Source organism: Bactrocera neohumeralis, chromosome 4 (assembly GCF_024586455.1).
Source record: "Bactrocera neohumeralis isolate Rockhampton chromosome 4, APGP_CSIRO_Bneo_wtdbg2-racon-allhic-juicebox.fasta_v2, whole genome shotgun sequence".
NCBI lineage: Eukaryota > Metazoa > Arthropoda > Insecta > Diptera > Tephritidae > Bactrocera > Bactrocera neohumeralis.
In genome coordinates this window covers 43,244,328-43,269,836 of record NC_065921.1, presented here as the reverse complement: position 1 = coordinate 43,269,836, position 25,509 = coordinate 43,244,328, and the positions used below count along the sequence as shown (strand labels likewise).

The 25,509-nt window shown below is 34.0% G+C and overlaps 1 protein-coding gene and 1 long non-coding RNA gene across 2 annotated transcripts in view; one reads left to right on the top strand and one right to left on the bottom strand.

The window, feature by feature from the left end:
- Positions 1 to 1,172: 1,172 nt before the first annotated feature.
- Positions 1,173 to 1,613, bottom strand: LOC126757122 (uncharacterized). Its single transcript, XR_007666693.1, has 2 exons — positions 1,368 to 1,613; positions 1,173 to 1,311 (listed from the first exon to the last, which is right to left on the bottom strand). It is a non-coding gene; the product is annotated as an uncharacterized LOC126757122 (long non-coding RNA).
- Positions 1,614 to 7,281: 5,668 nt separating this feature from the next.
- LOC126757085 (platelet binding protein GspB) overlaps positions 7,282 to 25,509 on the top strand; it is a 69,754-nt gene continuing 51,526 nt past the window's right edge. The window contains exon 1 of the mRNA XM_050470686.1: positions 7,282 to 7,351. The gene's annotated coding sequence lies outside the window, so the exon portion shown is untranslated. The remainder of the gene's footprint in view (positions 7,352 to 25,509) is intronic.

Sequence of the window (25,509 nt, the reverse complement as noted above, 5' to 3'; positions counted from 1 at the left end):
ATCCGAATCACATGTTTATTATTCACTACATTCGCTTTTATGCTTTATTGGTTTAAGTTTTTTTTTGTTTTTTTGGAACATGTGTATTATTTGTTATAACAAACAAACAGAAATTTACAAATATTTTTTCATAATACATAGTTCTAATATGTCTTTGGTAGTCCGGATTTTCTTATATTCCGGATAGGGGCCGGTTTTAATTGATCCGGATTAGCGGGCCTCTACTGTATTTCATCATATCAGCTGTTTTGTAGCTGTCACTCAAGAAATCAAGCTTGTCGATATTTTTTGACGGTTTTTGTTAATCAAAAATTGTTGTTTGACTTTTGCAGTTTGTGTTCCATTTAAGATAGGTTAGATTGATAGATTTCGAAGGTCAATAACAAACATTCAAGTAATTCTAAACTCCACTTCTACTGTACATGAAGACAAGAAGTTATGCATTTTAACACGCCATGATATGTCATACATACGCCAAAATCAGTTAAGCTGCGAAACTGTCAAAATCTCTTATACATATATAGGAGTAAAAGAGCGGCAGAGAGATGACTCTGTAATAATCTGCCACTTTTTTGTGATTTTTCGTTCAACAAACTTTATATGAAATGATGAAAATTTGTGTACCAGAAGTTTCATTTTCTCTATACAAAATTTTAATTCTCACCTCGTTTATGTCAAGGTCATAGCGATTTATTTTAGTTTTTCAAAAATAATATCGGACGCCATATTTATAAATTTCATGAATTTTAACATTTTCGGAGAGACTTTTGCGTGGCCCTTTTTGCACTCTAAATTTTCTAAGCGTTCCGTACTTTCTTTTTTATCTTTGGTGGTTCGCAGTGCTGATAAAAGTAATGCCATCACACATACATACATACTACATACATCTGCATGTGTGTTTTTGTCATGTGTAGCATGGGGTATAGAGATAAATATCAGTATGTTTGCGATTACATGAGGCAACTTTAGTTGCTAATTCTCGGGCGATTCTCTTTTGCTGTCGCCCATTACCTTCACACGAGCAACTTGTGTTGCGCAACTCTGCTCGAGTTTTTTTCTCATTCTCTTTCACTTTACTTTAACCCATTGTCTACTCTTTACTTTAACCCATTGTCTCTTCTTTTTCCTTATAGGTATTTGGGCCACTCTATCACATATATTAATCAGCTCTGTCAATTAAGAAATACATTTTATTTATTAAAACAAAGATATATCACCCTTTTTACTATCGTCTGAATCAATAAGTATGGCTTCCTCCATACATTTCACAATATCTTTAATTAATTCGATTTTTTCCTCATACTCCATTTTCTAAAATATTTATATTATATTATGAATATTTGTATACATATTTGCAAATTACTTACCAAAAGATGAAATTAAATTTTTTAAATATATTCAAAATATTAATTTCAAAAAAATATACGCAAATGCAACTATGTACTACGAAAGAAAGAACACGAATGCCGAAAAACGTCGCAGCGAACTGCTACGAATAAGAACACAAAGCGAGTTGCTGAACACTGGAAACTCGGCGCGATTCCCCTCTCCTCGTCGCCCCCTCGCCTATAAACCAAGAGTTGCCGCAACAAAAGTTGCCTCGTGTGATAAGGCTCTATGCTGACCCGTGCTAAATGCAACCAGCAAAAGAAACAGGCAAAATTACACATTAAATTTTATTCCATTTGCTTGCAATTATTTCTTCTGCCTCTACACCGCCTAAAAATAGCCAGTGCGCATTGACAGCGTTTATACGGCTTGGCAGTATTCAGAGTTCATTATCAGCAGTTTGTGAAAACCTCATCACGGATTCTGAGCATATGTGCACATGTGCTTGCTTTGTAGTTTTAAAGTCTAATTCTTAGTGTTTTATAACAAAACAAAATTTATTTTCGAATTTTTGTCCCCAGTTCAGCATCTAGGCCCACGGCAAAATAATCGTGTAGACTTTTGATACTATATACTTACATACATTTGTATACACATATTTTTCTTTGTATTCGCTCGCTCAAGTGCTGAACACAATGAGCGCGACACGACATGGCAGCACGACAGTGAACTGAAAATGGAGTCGTGAATCCTTCTACAAGAACATTTGTAAGCGACATAACAATGGCCGGCATGTATACAAGACAACACAGCTGTCCAATTTACACAATTTCATTGTGGCCATACTAATACCTTTCTTTTCAATGAAATTTTAGTATTTTGTTTCAAAAGGAAATTTTTTATGCAAAAAATAAGGATAATTTAAAAAAATAAATAATTTTAAATTATCAATTGTTATTACAAATGATATAATGAGCTATTTTATGCTTTATTTGTAAAATAACGTCAGGTTTATTTGAGCTTTGAATAATTTTACATTTTACATATTAGTGGCATCACCACTCTACCTCATCTCTCTACTGTCAACTCTACTGTCGTCCTACTGTCGTTGGCAAATATAGGAGGATATTGAAGTTAGCGAGAGCGACAACTGTCGGCCTGCAGTCGTGTAGTCGTGCAGCTGTCAAAAAACCTGTGTCCATAAGAACGTGTGTATTTTAATATTTGCCAGATGTCGTTTGCAGTCTGTCGCGCTGAATGTGTTCAGCACTTCAATGTCAATGCGCACTCCTTAAAGCCCCATCACACCAGCGTTTTCGCTCTCTTATCAACAGCCTGCTCAACATTATTCGCGCTGGCCAGCAAGGATTTCGCTTGTGTTTCAAAGCGACCTAAACTTTTTGCCTATTAATGCATATGTGTATGTATGTACATGTGTATGTATGTCTGTATCAAATAAATGTACGCTATCAGTGAGCCTGTTTTCTGCTAGACTCTGCCCTAGCTCTTGCTATGAGGCGGTGTGATGTGGAAAATTCGAAATAATTGACACACATTTATTGTCTGCCGTTCATGATTGAGGGGCAGGCATAGCAAATACATATACATATACATATGTATGTATAAGCAGAAAAGTGTATATACATACATATGTGTGTATACCTTGTATTCATACAAAAGTACAAGCGCACTTGTACATACATACATATGTATGTATGTCTGGTATATTTGTGGGGGCTCTTGACTTGAAATACTCGTTTTGCATTTGCGTACCCTCGCAGCGTTTTCTTTTTTTGCGTTGTTCATTTCTTTCGTATTCTTTTTGGTTTGCTTTTTCTTTGTCTTTCCGTTTGCATTTTGCCTTTCAGATTTCAGATTCAGACCTTTGTTTGCATTTGTGTTTGCGTTTATTTTGTTTATGAATCTGGTTTTCGCTTTTTTATTTTGCTGTTTGTTTGCTTTTTCTGCTTTCCTACCTTCCTTTTAAGTTTGGCCTTTCTTCTCGGCTCTCTGTTTTGTTAGCTCTGATCTCTTTCTATTTGTTTGGCTTTGTTTTTGTACCTTTGCTTAGTACCCTTTGGCCATGCCTTCTTTTGCGCAGTGCTATTGTAGCTGACACAGTTGTAGGGAGAAATACTCCGCAGCAGCGCCTTATTTGTACATACATACGAATCTATATAAATGTGTTATATATCTGTATGTACTATATGTATGTAGGTGCACAGCCGAATGTTATGACTGCGAAGTGTGTTGTTATCAAGACTGTAGGTTTGAGTTTGTTTATAAAATGCTTGCTTGCGATATTTTTATTGGCATATGTACATACATACATATGTATGTATATATTCAAAGGTACACACATACGTACATACTTACATATGTATGTATGTATTTATTTAATTTTGTTTTTAGCATAAAAAAATTTCGTGTTATTATGTTATGGCCATTTTTTATTTAACAGCCAGAAGACAACGTAGGAGATCCTATAAAATATACATATGTACATACATAAATAATCAGCATGAGGAGATGATTTGATTTATGATTCGTCTATCCGTCTGTTAGTATATACCCGTTCTGGTCCCTCAGTTTCTGAGATATCGATCTGAGATTTTGCAAACGTCCGTTTCTCCCTAAGAAGCTCCTCATTTTTCGGTACCGCTGTTATCGGACCTCTATAGCAGATACTTGCCATACAAATTGAACGATCGGAATCAAGTCTTTGCTAGGAAACATGTTTAATTTGACGGGTTATCTTTACGAAATTTTGCATGGATCAATATACCCCACCACTATATCGTATAGTCTACATTTTTTGTAGATATTTATTTATTTTTTGTGTTTTTTTTTTTAATTTTTGGTTTCAGCTCTTTAATATTTATTATTTTGTAAATTGTAATTTTTTTTTGATTTTACTTACGTTTTGTTTTAATATATGTATTTCAAAAAATTAATGTACATATTTTTTGTATTTTTTTTTAATTTTTATATTTTTTTTTTAATTTTTGCTTTTTAAAAATTAAATTTTTTTATTTTGTATTTTGTTTATTTGATTTTCATAATTTTTTATTGTTTTTTTTGTTAATTTTTTGTTTTAATCATTTTTTTAATTTCTTAATTTTTTTATGGATTTATATTTACATTTTTTGTTTAATTATTTTCCCTTATTTTTTTTTACTTCAATAATGGTCTACTTTTTATTTATATACAGATGTACATACATACATATACATACATACAGTGTGCGACAAAACTAAAGCACGGAATCTGCCTTGTCGGTATTTAACCGAATAAAATCATAAAGTAGGCATTACGTGATGTTTTATTGATTTGTATTATTAGTTCATGTATTCTTCTTTTAAAATTAGTAAAAATTAAACAAATTAACTTACTAAAATATTATATAAAATTAAATATATGAAGAACTCCAAAAATCTGGTGCGACAAAACAAAAGCACATAACTAAGAATTTACATTAATTGCACATTAATTGTTTGTCAAACGGTTTTAATGATCAAAAATGTTGGATATGTGTAGTTATTACCTAATTAGAAAAATATTAATGCATATTCAGTTGCAGTTCGTCATTCAGTACGGTTGGTTGTATGTTAAAGAGAAAGATATTTCAATGGCTCGAAATAAGTATTCTGTTCATTTTAGAAAAAAATTTGTTAAGGATTTTAAGAAAAGAGAATCGGTTATGACTATTGTAAAAAAGTTTGGAATAAATCATCCTAATGTTTCCCGAACATTTAGCTGATTTGGCAAATCAAGCTCTTTGGTTACAGCGCATAGAGGTAGACGGCCGTGGAGAGCAACCGAACGAGAGGATAAGGGAGTCATTCGGGCAATAAAAAATTACCCTTTTATATCGGCAATATCTATTGTAAGACAATTACGGTTAACCATACAACGTCGAGCTGTCGATGGGGAATTTTCATGCTACCTGTAGTTATTGCAAAAAAGCCGTATTATTTATTTAAAGAACAGACTGGCGTGATTGGAATTTGTGAGGATGCACATAAATTGAGCGATTACCAAATGGCAAACTGTACTTTTTTCTGGCGAATCGAAGTTTAATATCAGAGATTGAGATGGGCTGAAGCTGGTAGGCAGACCGAAGGGACAACGCCTAAATCAACGTTATAAAACAAGCGCGGTGAAACATGGTGGAGACAATGTACTAGTGTGGGGTTGTTTTCCAGGGAATGCAATAGGATAAATTCATCATATAAACAGTATAATGGACAAATATAAGCATAAAAATATTTCTCAGAATATTAATGCTGCCACATGTTGCAGAAGAAATGGCTTTAAAATGGAGTTATCAACATGACAACGACCAGAAACACACTGCTATTTGTGTAAAACAGTGGTTTGTTGATAACAGGAATGAGGTTTTGAAGCGACTCGCACAATCACCTGATTTCAATCCCATAGAGAACCAATGGTAAATTGTAGATCGAAAAATCAGACTTGAGAATTGTAAAAATAAGGCCGTTTTATACATTCAAGTGAAGGTAGCATGGAAAAGCATTTCCTGGGACACATCAAATAAATTAATTGAGTCCATGCCTAGCCGATGTGCAACTGTATTGAAAAATAAGGGATACGCAACCAAATATTGAAAGACATAAATTTTTCAATCATAAAACCATTTCGTGCTTTTGTTTTGTCGCACCAAATTTTTGGAGTTTTTCATATATGGTATTTTATATATTTTTTTAATAAGTTAATTTGTTTAATTTTTACTAATTTTAAAAGAAGAATACATGAACTAATAATACAAATCAATAAAACATCACGTAATGCCTAATTTATGATTTTATCAAGTTAAATACCGACAAGGTAGATTCCGTGCTTTAGTTTTGTCGCACACTGTACATATATATATATATATATCAGAGCTTAATATATATTTAGCCATGTCCGTCTTGTACGTGCCTTTGTATATATATTTTTATTAGTTTTTAATTTTTATATTGTTTTGAATATATTTGCAAACGTTTTTCTAATATATGCTCATTTGTCGGATACATATGTATATCGGACTTTTTTATATTTGTGCAATCATACATACATCGGAATGTTTTATATGGAAAACTGTGTTAACATTTGACGATATATTTTCTTATTAATTTGACATGGATTTTTAATTTAATGAACTATTTTTATATATTTTTTGTATTAATATAGCATATATATTTCATAAAAACTGTATTGTACACATAGTATTTATTTTCTAAATGAAATTTTTTTGTTTAATTATTTTCTTCCTTTAAAAAAAATTTTTAATTGTTCTGACTTGCAATTGTGCTAATTTTGTTTAATGCGTATATTTTGCACAATACTGTATAATCTACATATGCCATATCAGCTGGCATGGATATTCCAATTAAACTTGATTGCTTTACTAACTACTTGTGAAATTAGTTACTGAGCTTTTGTTTAGAATTATTGAAAAAATATTTCGTCTAATTATTCTCAAGAAACTGATAAATAAATAAGTTTAGTATATACTTACACTTATTATGAAGAAGCTGAAGAATTGAAGAATTCAATATGTAATAATTATTTTTGTCTTACCATATAAACAAATGTCATAAAGACACAAACAAACGTCATTCAATAAAAGTTGTTTTTCAGATGATTTTTTGTATTATTATTTTTATGTATTTATTGTTACGTATAATTATTTTTCATATGTATATGACATGAAATCATCTGTAATTTTTGCGCCAAAGCTTTAAAATTGATTTTTATTTAATTAGCACTGTATATATGCATTAACACAAATATGTACATACATGTCTATATGTATCTATGTATGCTACTAAATGTTAACTTCACGTTATCTTACGAAATTGTAGTTAATTTACGACAGCAGCAAACAATTCTTTCCACTGTGCGCTAATCAAAATTAATAAATTTCGTAATTTTTTCCATTCGCCGCTTTAATTTATTATTTATGAACAAATTTCAATACAACATGGCGTTATTCATACACAACAACAACTAACGGGTAAGTGCGACCTAAATACAAACAACATAAATCATACACACATATGCTATGTAAATATGTATATGTCTGTTATGTGTGTGTGTTTTTAAATATGCGCCTAAAACTTGTAATTGATTTCTTTTACATTTGTCGTGAAAAAAGAAACATATAAACAAAACAAAAATACATATCTATATATATATATGTATGTATGATAGCAAGTTTTTCGACATTTTTCGTTTTGTGTACATTCATATTTGCATAAACATATGTATTTTTATATATGAATAGCATGTGTGTGTGTGTGGCTAGCAGCTGATTTACTTCTGATATTTCGTCATACGAGCAACAAAAACAACCAAACTGAATTTAAAGCGCAAATAAAATGTTTGAATTCCTCATCGCATTACGTAGTTGGGGCGGGACACGTTATGAGGGCGTGATAAATTTGTGTACAAACATACATACATATGTTTATAAACTATATGTAGGTATGTATAGTACGTCTCCCCTTTTTCTAGCAGTGGGCTGTTTGCAGCATTTATATGGCGACATATTTTAATACTTTCAATAATGCATATGTGTGTGTAAATGTTTGTAGTTCTATTGTGGTTTTGGGGATGCGCAGTGTGGGCTTTTGCATGCTGCTGCCAATAAAATGACGTAATGTCATAAGCGCACAACAGCTTTCATAGAAACTTGGCAATTTCCTCACTACTTTGCGCACGCGTTGGCGTACAATAATATACATATAATTATATGTACATATATATGTATATAAATAATACAAACAAGTATGTACATATTGGTGTATGTATGTATGTATTTATATGTAAGTGTTTATTTTTTATTCTTTCACGTGCCCATAGTTTCTATATTGCTATAGTTGAAAGCATGATGGCGCAGCATAAAAATTCTTATGCTCTGTTATGTACAAGTAATTGTATGTACATGGGTATGTTACATCTAAGTATTAGGGCGTTCAGTATTTCTGGAGTTTTTTTGTAATACCCTTCACAGGTTCATTTTTTATAGCATTAAAGGCTATACAAAGATCATTATCTTGATTTTGTTCGGTTAGTTTGTATGACAGCTATATGCTATAGTAGTCCGATCTGAACCATTTTTTCGAAAATTGTAGCAGTGTTTGAGATAATAATCTATGCAAAATTTCGTAAATATACATACCTTCTTAAAGAAAAAAGTTTTCCATACAACGACTTTAGTTCGATTTGTTTTTTGCATGACAGCTACATGCTATAGTTGTCCGATATCGTCGGTCCTGACAATTAAGGCTTTACATGAGTTTGCTCGGGCAAAAAAAGTCTTTTTTTAAACCACTTTTTTTCATATAAAAAATTTAATATTTTATTATAATTTTTTATTGTTACAAACACTATTAACAAAAAAATTCTGAAATTTTTGGGAAAAAATATTTTAAACTCGGTTATTGCGACGCCATTTCCGGTGACCGGTGAAAAAAGATCCGCCCCCGTTGGCAAGATAACTCCTTACAGGATCATCTAAAGTGAAAAAATACGTGTTTTAGTTAAAACATTAACGTTAACATAAACGTAAAATGTGACCATTTTTTTCTATTCGTCGTCTCGACCCTTTAAAAAAGTAAAAACTTTTTTCATCGCCAAATGTGAGCATTTTTTCTTCCATTCGTCGTCGAATCGGCTCCTTAAGAAAAGAAAAACTTTTTATTCGGCACAGAACCGTTTTTCCTTCTCCAGTTATTCGATTTAGATCACGTCTTGTGAATATCAGAAAGCGATGATCGGCATCTATCTCGCCGATAAGAGCATGTTAATTAGGTAACGTCCAATTTTTCGATTGTTCCTTAGGTTTTGGTGTGTACCCGTGGATCCAACACTACCGATGAATTTCGTCGACGGTTAGAAAACCACGCCTTAGAGCGCAATCAGCGAATTCCACAAAACCGCAGCCCGAATCAGCTGATACGACCTATCTTATGAGAGCGCAATGTAAATAATCAGCCGTTCTCTCATAACACAGGGTTGTCAGTCTCGATATACTGTAGTAATTATAAAAATTGTCTTCAATATGTTTGAAATTTTCTTAAACTAACTCAAAATCAGAGTCGAATGCTATTATTTATAAATATATAAACTATTTTTACTAGTTTGTTTGCAGTTTTGATATTTTATATTATGAAAAATTTTAATTGAAAACTTAGATGTGTACAAAACTATAAGTATATGGGTATTGAGCAATGGCAACATTGTTCAAATGAAAACAAACAAAGATGGCTGATTTCTATGGGCGATGGCTGAGGGAGGAGCGGAATTCGCTGATCCAGCTATTACTTCGGTGAATAATATGCACATAAACACATATTTATGGTATTTTCGTGATATTCAATACATACAAACAATACTAACAACAAAAATAACAAAAACCGCTTACAATTACAAATTCCAAACGTAAAAACTTCAATATTTACAAAAACCTTCTAATCATTACATTCATTTACTTCGATTTCCTTTCATCAAATTGATTTTTATTTATTTATTTATTTTTGTGTTTTTTTTTGTTATTTTAAAATTTTCGAATATAATATGTTAGTATTCCATTGCAAACTATTTTATTGTCCATGAAGTTATTTTTCTTAATTTGTTTTGCTATTGGAAAAGAAAAAAACCCCAATCATGCATTTAATTAAATTAAATTGGTTGTATAGATGGATTGGCTAATTTAAACAATACAACACAAAGCTCACACCACCAACCGCTCCCACAAATTGAAAATGAGCGCTTACAACGTACACACGCTGTCTACTTATGTACATACATACGTATGTGTGTGTGCACCGTTTGTACTCGCATATTGTATTTCACATTTTGCTTGTGCCAAGCAATTTCCTGTCTTGTTTTATTTGATTTTATACACTTTTGGTTTTCTCTTCTGTTCTCTAAACTTAAGCTCGTGCGAAGGTCGCCGTCGGCGCCGTCGTCTACACTTCTTTGGTAGGGCTAGTAGTTGTTGCTGTTATTGTTGGCATAATGCCACATAAGGCATAAATCAGTTAAAACAGACATATCTACTACTTATATATAACACATACATAGGTATGTTTGGATTTCAAATACATATGTATAAGTGTGTATGAATATGCTGTAAAAATAAGCAACAGCGTATAAAATATTAAAGTTTATACACACACACGCACGATTACATTAATTACACGCTGAAAAACTGAAATTTCACTCACAAGCTCGCTACTCGATGTATGATTTAACAAATTTCTCCTCTTTGAAACATTTTCTCAATACCCACATTGGTTGTCTGTGGCGATAATTAACGTATGTAGGGATGTACATATGTATGTGTGTAATTTTAAAAAGTGTAAAACATTGCAAATCAAGAGCAAGAGTTATCAATGGCAGACACATTGGCATTGTGGAATCGCTGAGAAGCGCAAAATGAGCAAAATTGTAAAACACATGCATACTTAAATGAAAACTTATATGAAAATACATAATACCCTTCACAGATGCATTTTTATAGCATAAAAAGGTATAAACAGATATTTATCGGGATTTAGAACGATCATTTTGTATGACAGCTATGTATATGCTACAGTTATCCGATCTGTACAATTTCTTCGGAGATTGTAGTAAAGTCTCGGATAATCATCGACGCTAAATTTCGTAAAAAAGTTTTCCATACAAGAACTTAGGTTCTATCGGTCGATTTGTATGGCCGCTATATGCTATAATTGTCAGATAACAACGGTTCCGACAAATAAGCTGCTTCTTGCTGAGAAAAGTAGTTGTGCAAAATTTCAGGTCGATATCTCTAAAACTAAGAGACTAGTTCGCGTATATACCGAAGGACAGACTGACCTGGCGAAATCAGATCAGCTCGTCACGCTACTCACATACACATACTTGTATGTATACACATTTTATAGGGTCCTCAATTTTGCCTTTTTGAGTGTTACAAACATCGCGGCAAATTTAATATAAGCCGCCCGTGATATAATTACATACTAATATGCGAACTTGCATACTACGTACCTATGTACATCCAAAGTAATATACTTCCATCCACACTTACATATTTAGATAAATACTTACAGAGCCAAACTTACACACTTGTAAAAGTTGCTAAAGTGTAGCAAATCAAACTTTCAATTGCCATAATAAGTACTACGGTACTTAAGTACGCAATTACCGCAGTTAAATCACTCATACGCCATGGCGCACAGACATTGTTTTCTATGTAGTCGTACACATACACATTTATAGCTGCAAAATTTCCACGTTTATTACGTCGAAGCTGACATACGGACATTTCACTAAGCTTACACTGTGAGAATTGTTAATCGCATTTAAAGTGCAAATATTAATGCATTACTCTTAGCATATCATGGCAAATTTGTTTTGTCTAACCTTTTCAAACACGTTTTATTGCATTCACGTTAATTTTCGTATTTTTTATTTTTTTGCTTTTCGTCTCATCACCTTTGCTTTAGCGCATGCATTTGTTAGCGTGTGAAGGTCGCCATGACATTGTCATTTCATTTATTTCAAATGCAACACGCGTCATTATTTCTCCCAATACTTGTATTGTGCAATATTTTACGCGACATTCGTTTGTTTTACTTTTGTATTTTTGTTTGTTGTAGCTGTTATGTTTTTGCGAAACTTTTTAAATGGTTTTAGAATGTTTCCAAGTTGCCACATATCCAGCTTTTATCTGCTTTGACAGGATAATTTGACAATTAATTAAATGATTAAGGTGAATCTATGATCGAATGATAACTCAATAATTTGCTTCACTGTGTCAAGTGTTTAATAACAATAAAAACGTCAACTTCGGCTTCACCGTAGCTATAATACCCTACAAAAATTTAGGAGTTTTTTATACAAGAAATTGATTTTGTTCGCTCAGTTTGTATGACAGCTATATCTTATAGTGGTCCGATCTGAAAAATTTGTTCGCAGATCTCTTCTAAATGATATTAAATAATGTAAAGTGTAAAGGACAATCATTAAAGCACCTAAGGGGTCAGTAGGGTAATCTGGCCTGTTTTTTGACATTATTTTTATAGAAATTCGTGGAGTGTATAAACAAATTTGTTCAGGATTTTTTGATGACACTGTCGGAGAAATGGCTGGGTGAATGAGATGCGTTTTTTCACTGGCGGACACGATTTCTCATGTTGGGATCATCTGAAACACAAAACCCCAATTTATTCTGAAAAGGTACGTGGATGGTTATCGTCCTTACTAGAATCATGAAAAAATGTTGATAAATAAAGAAGTAATTAACATTTTTTGTTTTAATTTTTCCCCATGATTTTTTTACATAAATTTTGTCATAACATTGTCAATAAATTATAAAAAAATAATGAATCTAGAACGATAACCAGGCGTTTTGTGAACATTAAAAAAAATTAATGAAATCGGTTGAGTAGTTCGACTAGAATCATGTCCGCCATAAACATAAAAAAGTGTGTTTTGAGAAAAGCGCGTTTAAAGATTGAGGTGTGCACTCCAAGCGCTCCGAACGTCGAGCGGTGTTATTATTTTTGAGGCTTTTTCGAAATCTTCCAATGGTAAAGTGAAAAAACAATTTGAAAAAAGATTACCTTACTGACCCCTTAAATAAATGGAAAATTCCCCAACCCAGCGTTATTTATGTGTTCCGTTGCGCTCATTGTCTGCCTTTTGATAACTTTTTACTTTCATTCACAATTTTCTAGTGAAGTTATGTAAATAAAAATACCTTCATACATAGTTATATAAAGTTTCACTTTTGCTTTTGTATCGACTCAACTTTCTGAGAGTTAGATTGGCATCTAGAATAAAGGGTTGATAGTGTAACTTGGCATAATAGCTAAGTTTTTTCTAATAAATAAGGTTTTCTAATAAGAGTAATAGATTTCTTAAAAAAAAACACACTAATTGGTAAGGAAATTTATATATTTTTTATATAATGTGAAGTACATTCAATAAAATTAGGTTCTTAAAATAATGGCAAATCGCCTTCACGACTTCTATTGCTGCAAAGAATTCGATGAACTGCAATTTTCGAGTACTTTTTCCGCTAAATCAAGTCATATGTCATGAATAGAACATTCAATATCCGTATTGACTTCCAGAGCTTGAAGCGAGTCTGGTTTATTGCTAACGAACAATGACTTCAAATAACCACACAGGAAGTGGTCGCATGGTGTTAAATCACAACTTCTAGGAGGCCATTCAATCTCACAATTTCTTGAAATAATCGAATCTCCAAACTTTTCTCCATAATTCGTGTTCTGCACGTGCTGTATGGCACACAACCCCGTCTTTTTGTAACCAGATGTTGTCAAGATCAACTTCTTCCAATTGCATTCATAAAAAGTTGGTTATCATTGATCTATACCGCTCTCAATTGACAGTAACGGTGTCAGCAGCTTCATTTCGAAAGAAGTACTAACCGATGATCAAAACGGACAAAAAACATACACCAAACTATCAATTTAGGTTTGCTTATTTACCGCACCATTCTGATGAAAGTGAGCCTATCGAAGAAGATGATGTTCTTAAAAAATTCGTTATCGTGTTCAAGTTGTTCCAGCTTCAGACTTTCTGATTATTGCAGTGTCAAAGCCGAAGATGCAGCCAGGTAGCAGTAGATCTGCTGCTCCGGAGTGAATTCTCCTTCAGAGGAGTGACCATCCACTCAGATAGCAAAGCGGCAATACCAGCCTTGAACTCATTAAGTGCGTTCAGTGTTGGTCACGAAGTGCCTTGCATAGCTACCAATAGCACAGAGTGGCTTTGTGATAAGACTAAAATGGTTGACAGACCACAGCGGAATCGGAGAAAATTATAAAGCTGATGTGCTATCAAGGAAAGGCACCCTAGAACCGCTATCGGTACAATGGAAGCGGGTCGGTGCTTCCGTATCCTCTTGTGTTTTACTACTAAATAGCTTGATAGTCATCTATGGACTTCGTACACATCGAACAATACGGACTTATGTCATTTTGAAATTAGTATGTTATAGATGGCCTCTGAAGCACCCATGCCTGCTTGTGGATGTTAGGTATAAGTCTGTGGGTCCACCGTCCTTTGGTTGAGGTTTGCCACCTTTGCTGCCATATAGATATGCCCTTTTTCATCTCCTCTCTGTTTTTTTTTCATTTGTATTATGTGTAAGTAAGTACGTATGCCTGTCCGTAACGATCGCGTATAACCCGAATAGCGCTAGTGAAACGCATTACGTGCGCGAACTGTCAATATTTTCTAAACAAACCAATGTTATTTGCCCGCGAAAATCCATATTCCATGCACATTCCGTACCGTGAATGCGCTAAATTTGTAGCTAATTTACATGCAAATAAATTGAATAATTCTCTGCGCCTGTGGCGATCAGCTGATGGCAAAACGTCTCCCCCACACACACACATACAGTGGACCAATAAAGTTTACATACACCTAGTTCTATTAAATTTCGACACGTTTATTTGTTTCAAAATGGATAAATTTTGTGGTTTTTTTCTATCCATTTCATGATATATATATTTAGCATTAAATATAGCATATCAAAATATTTTTTTTTTTACACAAATAAAAAAAATTAAAGTTAAAGCTTAAAATGAGCACAATTTAAATCAAAAAAGTTTACGTACACTTATGATTGTTTACATAAAAAAAAAGTAATTACAATACTTTTAACGGTTTTTGGCCTACATTTTGTTGCTATTAGTGTCCATAGACATCGTTGTATGCTCCCCACTCAATTTCTAGTATTATTTCCGGATATTTTGACCCATTAAGTCCATGATCCAGCTTTTTGGCCTTATTTTGATGAAATTCGATGTTTTCGAATACGGTTTTCCAAAAAGTTCCAGATATTTTGAATAGGATTAATGTCTAGCGATTGCGGGACCTATGGAGTTATTTTTATTTCCATAACAACCATTCACGTACAAGATAAGTTGTGTGTTTTGGGTCGTTATCCTGTGGTAAATAGAAATGGCTGCTATTAACAGCCGATTTAAGCACACTTAAAATTTAAATCTTTTTCTTAAAATGCTCAGATACATATGCTTATACATTTTTGAAATGTACACAAAAAAATAAATCCCCAAACAGTAAGGAATTTGTTGAAGAGTGCTGGTTTTCATAGACGAGTCGCGCGTCGTAAGCCATACATATATAAGGTTAATAAAATGAAAATGTCGGCGTTTGCTAAACAATATTTAAACAAACCGTATTGGTTTTGGGAAAACATTGTGTTCACCGACGATTCAAAATTTAATAAATTTGGTTCGAATAGATCACGAAAAGTGTGGAGAAAGATCAATGAAGAGTCGCAAGGACAAAATGTATTGCTAATGGTAGAGCACTGTGGGGGTAATGTTATGGTTTGCGGGTTTATGGTTGCATCTAGAGTTGGACATTTGGACTTTATTAGTGAAAACATGGATAAGCATATGTATCTGAACATTTTAGGAAAAAAATTTAAATTTTAAGTGTGCTTAAATCGGCTGTTAATAGCAGCAAAACCAATATCCAACAGGATACCGACCTAAAATACATGTCTTATCTTGTACATGAATGGTTGTTATGGAAATAAAAATAACTCCATAGGTCCCGCAATCACTAGACATTAATCCTATTCAAAATATCTGGAACTTTTTGGAAAACCGTATTCGAAAACATCGAATTTCATCAAAATAAGGCCAAAAAGCTGGATCATGGACTTAGTGGGTCAAAATATCCGGAAATAATTCTAGAAATCGAGTGAGGAGCATACAACGATGTCTATGGACAGTAATAGCAACAAAATGTAGGCCAAAAACCGTTAAAAGTATTGTAATTACTTTTTTTTTATGTAAACAATCATAAGTGTACGTAAACTTTTTTGATATAAATTATGCTCATTTTAAGCTTTAACTTTAATTTTTTTTATTTGTGTAAAAAAAAAAAATATTTTTATATGCTATATTTAATGTTAAATATACATATCTTGAAATGGATAGAAAAAAACCACAAAATTTATTAATTTTGAAACAAATAAACGTGTCGGAATTTAATGGAATTAGGTGTATGTAAACTTTATTGGTCCACTGTATATAGTAACAAACAGCTGTCAGAGCGGAATGCCTGTTTTTATCTATTTGATGAGTGCGCAGCGCAACTGACAGCTCGCTTAGAATAATAGATTGCTGCGGCGACGACAAAAAAATGTAAAGCAACCCGAGCAGTTTAAAAGGCACAAGCAACAACAACAGTTAAAAGCAAAAGCAAAGCAAAAAAGGAGAGGTGTGGAAGTGGCTATGAACATATGACAGCGCAACGTGCGCGTCGCGCCAACAGCTGATCGCTGCGACAGACGAGCTGCGGCAGCGTCAGCGCCAATGAGAGTAAGCACACATTGTTACAGTTGTATGTATGTGTGTGTGTGTGAGAAATTTATGAATATTTGACGCAAATTCTAATATGTGAAGATTTTTTCTGTTTTGCTTGGAAGCTAACTGCACGCGCGAAGAATGCTGAATTGAGTTTAGAAAAATAAAATGTGAAAAGATAATAAATAAAATAATTTTCTTAGAAAAAACCAGGCACAATAAGAAATGTGAAGAGCGCACAGTAGCAAAAGAGCGATTTGTAGACAAATATGAGCTTATATTATGTACAGAGATATGTATGTATGTATATATAAATGTGTGAGTAATTATAGCACGCAAAACAAAACTTCATTATGCGATAAATAAGTGGAAGAGGAAGAGAGCAGCAGTAGCTGCGGCTGATGACGAAAGCAAACGTTAGCGTACTAAATTTTGCTGCTTAACCTTGAGCTGCTATTGACTCTACTGGCCCATTAGAAGAACGCCTTAACCTTCTGCAATATCACCATTATGATGATCGAATTTCTTTATTTTGCATTTCAGCGTTGCGCTCGTTCACACACCCCCTCTCTCATACAACAGAACGCTCTGTGAATTTTATTTAACGGCTTTGCTAGCATAAATCAAGGTATATTTTATGGGACTTTAAAAGATTAGCGAAAACCGAAGTGTTTATAAGAAGTTGTGATCATACATACAACATACATACATATGTACCTAGGTACATAATTTACACCTTTCCCATTTAATTTATTTTTATATATGTATGTACATATGTATGTATGTACATATATTTCTTAGAATTATTATTAGTTTGTATGTATGTATCAGCATACAAAACACTTGTTCCGACAACTAAAACACACATATGTACATATATCCATATTTATATGCATGCAAATTTGCTGCCATCGACATAATCGCGTTCTATTTTTGCTTAACTTGCGGACAGCAGCGCTCCACAGCTGCTCCACTGCACCACATCGCCGTCATACAGAGCCGCACAATACAGTACTTAGAGAGTCGCAGTTTGGTGTGAATGACACTCGTTGGCCTTGGTTCGCATGTCGTTTAGAAGTTTTCGAATTTTGTTTGTTTGGTGTGAAATAATTTCGTTGATTCCGCAATACATAATTACTCGTGTTGCGATAAAACGCAATTCAACACATACATACATACATTTCGATATAATATTCGGTGCTTAAAATCGTGCTGGTCATTATAAAAGAATACTTAGAATATACATACATACCTATGTATATAAATAACTCGTATATGTTTTTAATGTTCTTCGCTTGCAGCTGACACAAGGCTGACCTTGAACTAGAAGGGAGGAGTGATGTTTCGATCGTGTGAAGCTTGGTTAATAATGATGCAATTACGAAACGATATTATAAGAGTATATACATACATAAAATACGTACATCATGCGCTTTCGGGCTCCGTGTGGGCGTGTTTTATTTGGAAATCATATTATATTATTTTAATACTTCCATTAAATTTCTAATCATATTTTATTTTGTTTTGGTTGGCGTATGATATTTGAGCAAAATATGATAGTCTTATAAGTATATGCATACAACACATTTACATTAGTACTGAAGAGCATGAAGAGAGGAGAAAAGGTGCCAGTAAAAATTTCTTCATCAAAATAGCGCATAATTTCTTCTTCACTTAAAAGTTGTGTTCGATTTTCGATAATGACCTAAAGTACTGACCGAACCAATTTTAATTTGGTACTATAAATGCAGGAAATTGTCACTGTCTTGGCTTATTAGAATGAACATTTTTTAGTTATTCATGTATTGGATCTACATATATTTCGGTCATAAGGCCACCTGGACTATGCCTTTTGAAGGTCCATTATTCATCAATATTTATTTTGTCGCCTTCAAAATAATTCCTAAGTCCTCGAAAGCACTTATCCCTTCGATCGATTAAAAACCGGTTCCAAGGAGCGGACATTTCAGTTTGGGGAACAAAAAAAATGACACGGAGCCAAATCTGCTGAATACGGTGGTTGATCGATGGTATTCATTGAGTTTTGGCTTCAAATTCGGTCACAATCGTACTCTTTTTTGTAAAAAATTCAGCTTTATCGGGACGTGTCGAGCAACAACGTGTTTCATGCCAAAAAGATCCACCTATATCATACGAACGGGCTCTCTATCTCTAACACTTGCCTGATGATGTTCAAGCACCATATCCTTCACTTTTTTAATATTTTCATCAGTTGAAGAGGTCGAAGGTCGTCCAAAACGAGGCATGTCTTGAACGATCTCTCGACCGCCTTTGAAGGTTTTGTACCGCTCGTAGGCTTGTGGTTTTGTTAAATTTGAATCACCTTTTGCAACATTCGCAACAATTCCGCACACGTAATTTTTGTAAAAATCGCAACGCGCCACTAAGATGTATCGACTTATGCAGCTGCTGTTAGCAAACTTGTTGACAGGTCCACGACGCATGATAATGCGTTCACTAAAAGATTTCTTTAATAAATTGATTGTTTCGTTGGCTGTATGGCATGTAGAACCGTCTTGTTAGAACCAAAGGTCGTCCGCATCAGGGTCCTCCAATTCAGGCACAGTCATTAATGTTTGGCTCCATAGCGTTTTTGAGGATGTAACGGCATCTCAACATTGGCCTGTGCGTTACGATCATTCCAAATGCAAAAATCTTGTTTACTAAAGTGCTTAATCAACCAAAAGAGTTCTAAACGCTGTACCAAATTTCATTGTGAATGTCGAGATCGAGAATGAGATGGTCAGTTTTCGATTCATGGTCGCTTGACTTCAATTCTTGCACGAATCGGTTTTGTAAGCCCGCAAGGCAAGATCCTTCCGCAAGATCTTCCTTAAAGTGGATGGACACAGCTCCAATCGTTGGGTGAGATGGCGGATGGACTCACTCGAGTCTTCTTCGATACTCTGCTCCACAGCAACAATAGTGTCTTCCATATCCTTTACAAACCCGATTCATTATTACCCGAATTACCGACTGTGCTGGGCGGTTATGTCGACCATTCGCATAAATATTAATAAACATGCGTAATATGACATTAAATTGAAAGCTTCTCCTCAAAATGACCATCGTTGTGACAGCGGCAATGACGTTTGCACACCAACAACAACTGAGGTGTAAAATCCAACAGACAAGAAATAAAATTAAATTAGAACGTAGAACCCGCACGGAAGTGGTTTGAACTTTGCGTATAAATATACATATGTACATATGTATATATACAGGTACGCGAGAGTATGTGCAGATTGGCAAGTGCATAAACAGATAAAGAAAATAAAGACATGCTTCTAGATTGAAAAAAGTTCGAAAAATATCACAACAAGGTGCGCACCACGAGCATGTGGCAACAACTACAAAGCGCGTGTGCTACGTGAGCCACATGCAGTGCCCATATCTTATAATTCTCACATTGTATGTGACTACAAGTACTTATATATACTATACATACCTATGTATATATGTAGTTTGTTTTGTTGCTGTGCAAACCGATTTTGCTTTAACTAAATTATTTAGCCACGTGCCTCATAAATCATACTAGTTTTGAACTAACGAGTAACTAGTTGACATATCGTTTTGTAAGTCAATTAGATCACTTTTCATACAATTTAAGGGGCTATAACACCATAAAAAATGCTTTTTTGTGCATTCATTTGGAAAAGGAATTTTATTTAATTAAAAAACAAAAAAATATATATGGTATATGTAGATTTACAGAGTTTCATATTAATTAAAAATCGGCACTTCATTTTGAAACTTTTCGGACTACCTAAAGCCATCTCCAGGACAATAATAATCGTATTAGTTAAAATTTTAATTTTTGACAAAATAGCAGCTTCCCAAGAAAAACGTTTTTTTTTTTTTTTTTGACTTCGTGTGAAAATTACAAAGGGTAATCCATTTCGAGGTTCTCTACACAAAAACTTCAAATTTAATTTAGAATATTTACTAGCATTCCAAAGAGCATTCTTTGGGATTTATTTCTTGAAAATTATCTCTTTCAAATGTTTGCTACAGATACATCTCAGATGGTCCATCCGTTGAGTCCAATTTTCGTTGAATCGTTCGAGCATTTCGACTGGTAACTGGTGAATGGCATGCGTGAGGTTTTGCTCCAACATACATATCCCCACAGGAAAAAGTTTAACGGTGTGATATCCAGTGATCTTGATAGCCAATCGACCGGCCCAAAACGTGAATTTATCTGCTTACCGAAGTGTTTTCATAATAAATCCATTGATTGATGCGATATGTGTGGAGGTGGCGTCGTCTTCTTTAAACCAAATGTCGCGGAGATCATGAGCTTAAATATCAGGCATCAAATAGTCCGGTATCATGACGCGATAACAGTTGCCATTGACAAAATGAAAATTTCAAATCGTGCCGTCCATCCGCTAGCTCATTATTTCTCGAAGCCTAGGCATAAGCATATAGATATGTCTATATAAATCTACTTATATCTTTATTCATTAATTTTCTCTTTCGTATTACCGTTTTCATATTTACCATAGTTGTGGGATACGCCTTTAGGTTCTTTTTAATTACGTTGCACTTCGATAAAATTTCATCACACTTTCTAATTAAAATTGTTAATATTATTTAATCAATTTGAATTATAGCAGCTCTTATCTATTATTCAAGGGCAAAGTTGTGACAAAGTTCAAAGATATACATACATATGTAAGATATTGACACAAGCAAGATTACAATCGATGAGTGCAACAACTGAGCGTGCATCATTGGCGGAAATAGGCCATCATTATTTTATACATACTTTTTATTATTAATTTTATCGAGTGGTCATACTTACAACCATATATTCGTTCTCTTGTTAGTCATCCGCTAAAAAATACTCGTTGGAATATGAAAATGTATCTAAAGCAACAAGGCATATCCGGATTTTTTTTTCCTATTTGCTGAGTTAATCCATATCGAAAGTTGTAAAAAATAATCGCGCGAAAATGAGCAGAATATTTTAAGTTACTGTAAACAACACAAATAGCGTTTGTATGTCAAAACGTTCTGAGTATGTATACCATCAAAAAAGTCAAACTTTACTCACAAGTGAGTTACCAGATTGCTACAATAGTGTTGCCAAATCGCAAAATATAAAAGGCAACCCTCGTATTTTTTTACAATCACACATTTCCACATATTTTCACTTTTTCCTTATTTTCTTTTTTCATACTTGTGTTTTCATTATTATTTTTTATATTTGTTTTCGCTATCTCCACTGTGGCAATGCAAATTGCTGCTGTGTAACGAACAATAAAAGTCGATAATAAAACATGCGCCCTAAAAATGCAAGGTGCGCACAATGGGCCACAACAACAATGCATGCATTGCTATGCATTTTTCTACAAATAACTGTAAAGCGGTGGGGTGGCGAAGCGGCAGAGCGAAAATGTACACAGCTCAAGGTCATTGCATTTGGCGCGTGCAAATCCTTCAGCTAGGCTCTTTGCTGCTGTATGTTTGCTCGCGAAGAGTGTAGCGGGGCCCGAGCGTGCTGACGGCATAGTTACTTGGCCGTGCTATCAAGGGCGTGTCCTTATGGCATTATCAATACGGCAAGGCGAAGGAAAGTGATATTAAGTGTGTTTAATTTAGAATTTTCCTTGAATGGCTGCACAATGCAAAAATGGGTGTGTTTTTAAGAATTTCTAGCGAAGAGGTGCAATATTAAAAACTAATAAAAAAATGCTCGAAGAACTTTCAGTTTAATGAGAAAGTTTTTAAAACGATTTTTTTATTTCTTCTTTCTCATATAATATGAGTTTATCCAGACTATAGCCCTCAAATCCGACCTGCATTTGTGTGTATAAAAATTCTTAAAATTTCAAGTGGAAAAGTATTATTTTTTAAGCTTGGCTGGTCTGTCCCCTTAAAAGCATCTTGTTACAAACCGTTATTAAATGTGTAAATACAAAATCTTTCTTTCTTCTTCCTTCGCTTACCAAGTTTACAACAGCGCGCCAATTGTTCTTCCTTTTCGCTCTTTGGCGCCAATTGGAGAGTCCAAGTGTAGCCAGGTCCTTCTCCACCTGGTCTTACCAACAGAGTGAAGATTTTCCTCTTCCGCTACTTCTCGCGGTGGGCACTGCGTCGAAGCTGGAGTGTTTTCATCCATTCGGACGACATGACCTAGCTAGTATAGCCGCTGTCTTTTAATTCGCTGAACTATGTCCATGTCGTCGTATATCTCGTACAGTTCATCGTTACATCGACTGCGGTATTCGCTGTTGGCAGTGCGCAAAGGACCATAAATCTTCCGCAGAACCTTTCTCTCGAAAACTCATCAGATGTTGTCATCATCCATGCCTCTGCTCTATATAGTAGGACGGGTATGATGAGTGACTGGCAAAGTTTGGTCTTTGTTCGTCGAGAGAGGACTTTACTTCTCAATTGCCTACTCAGTCCGAAGTAGCAGCTGTTGGCAAGAGTTATTCTGAGTTGGATGTCGAGGCTAGGTCCAATGGTTTTCAATTGTATTAATGTCGAGACTTTGTGGCGGTGTTGGCAGATGTTTTGCGTTGAAGGGAAACCACATTTTAACGTGGTGTGCTGTATGTTTCGGATCATTGTCGTCTTGAATTAAACTATTTTTTCGACATGCCTATTTTTTCAGCACTGGAATGTAAATTTTCCTTGAGAATGGATAAATAAAGATGCTTATCCATTGTCCCGTCTATAAAAATGAGATTCCTGACTCCCTGAGCTGTCGTGCTTAACAGTTGCTTAATTTGGTTTTAGCCAGACCATACGACTATCATCCGATCCAAAAATGTTATATTTGCTTTCGTCACTATATGTATATTGCAGTTTTCCAAAAGTCAAAACTTTTAATTTTATAGGTATTAGCGAACGATAATCTCTTTTATTTATTTATAACCGATATAAGTGGTTTTTTTGCTTGCAGCATGGCCGTGTGTATTGTTCTTTCTATATACTTTCCGCACTGTTTCATCCGACATTTTGGTGCGAAACGCTGCTCTAAGTTCGTCGTTAATTTTTGGGGCTGATACATGTGGATTTTCACGATTTTCCTGTAATATTTTACACTTTTCCCTTACTGTCAGTAACTTTGGTCGTCCACTACGGCCTGCGTTTTCTAGGTTACCGCGTTCTTCGAACTGTTTTACCACAATTTATATAGTTGGGATTTATATTTTGTGGACTTACCTTCATTATGAAGATTGAGTAGGAGTTAATTCTTTACATTTAGCCATTTCAAATGTTGAAAATTTGGATAAATAAGCATACGCATTTAAATAAATTCTAGCGCCTACTTTAACCACTGAAAATTTTAATAAAAGGAATGGTAAGGATTATGCAAAATACTTCTGTGAGTCACTGTGTATGTTTTTAATCAATACTTCTCACTGACTTCTGCCTCTATGTGCCTTTCACTTTATATATCAACATTACTTTTTCTTTCTTTGTTTGCACTTTAAAAGCCAACCAGTAGTGATTATATATGCGTTTCTTTAATGCCCAAGCTTTTCTATACCACAGCTATTCACACATACCCACACATATATACGCGTTTTATATATAATGCAATAATTTGCGTATCATATTTATTAATGTTTCTACTTCGATCAAAACGCATTTGCTGCCGCTCGGCGTGTTGCGCAGTTTGTCACTTTGTTGAGGAAAGAAAGAAATGGAAAAAACGTGAGATAACTAATGTCGCTTTAATGAATGATAACGAAACCTGCTGGGGTGTGGCGGAGTTACTCAATTTAGAAATAGAAATTTACATTGAATACTCGTTGCCGACAAGACCCATATTTGTAAGCGCCTTGCATTGTTGTCACATTTGCATGCATACTCATTTATTAGCATCGAAAATAGGCGTGTATGTAGTACGTATATGGCTGTACGCATAATTATGCCCAATATAAACATGTTGGTATAATATTATGTAGTAAATGAACCAGTTATGGTCTGCTTTATATGCTTTAACTGAGCAATTGTCAATAAAAAATATACTTTTTCTTAAAATTTAATCAATATTTTGCAAACCTTTTATTGAAGACAATATATTATTTACAAAACTTTACCTTTCTGACATTATCATTTAAGTACGCCGAAATGTATGCAACACATTTTTGTATATTCTCCCTATGAGACTTCGTCTAATGCAAATTTTAACTTATTTGACAAACGATAATCAAGCATAGAACGCTATCATGTTCAATCCATAAAATATATTTTTTATGTAAATATAGATCAGCTTCATTTCCGAAAAATTTAGCTCAAATTGAGCCTAGCCGAAGTGATCAACTTGTTTTCGCTTTATATATACATACATACATATGTATATTTTCGTTAAAAAATAACTTTATTCTCACTTAACTCATGACACTTGCCTTAGACTATATTTTTGGACATTTTCCTAAACCGCTAGCGCGCCCAAAGGTAGGCAACTGTATTCCTTTATCTGTTATACAGAAAAACCCCAAAAAGCAGTGGTCAGCATTTGTTTAGTTCCAAAAATGGCAAATTTGATAAGCACGCTCACCAAATTAACCTCAAAATTATTACATAATAGATTAATGTCGCTATCTGACCACTGTTTATCGGTTTAAAATGCTTAAAAATATCGTGACCAAAATCCTATTGACCTATTTTAGTATATTAATAAATATTTCTTATCTAATGTAAAGTTAGCAGTGGTTCCCGGTCTCAAACTTGAAACTATCTATTTCACTTTAGCGCACTCTACTTCGATTGCATTATTTGTTTACTCTCTCACGTGACTAGTTTAACATATAAC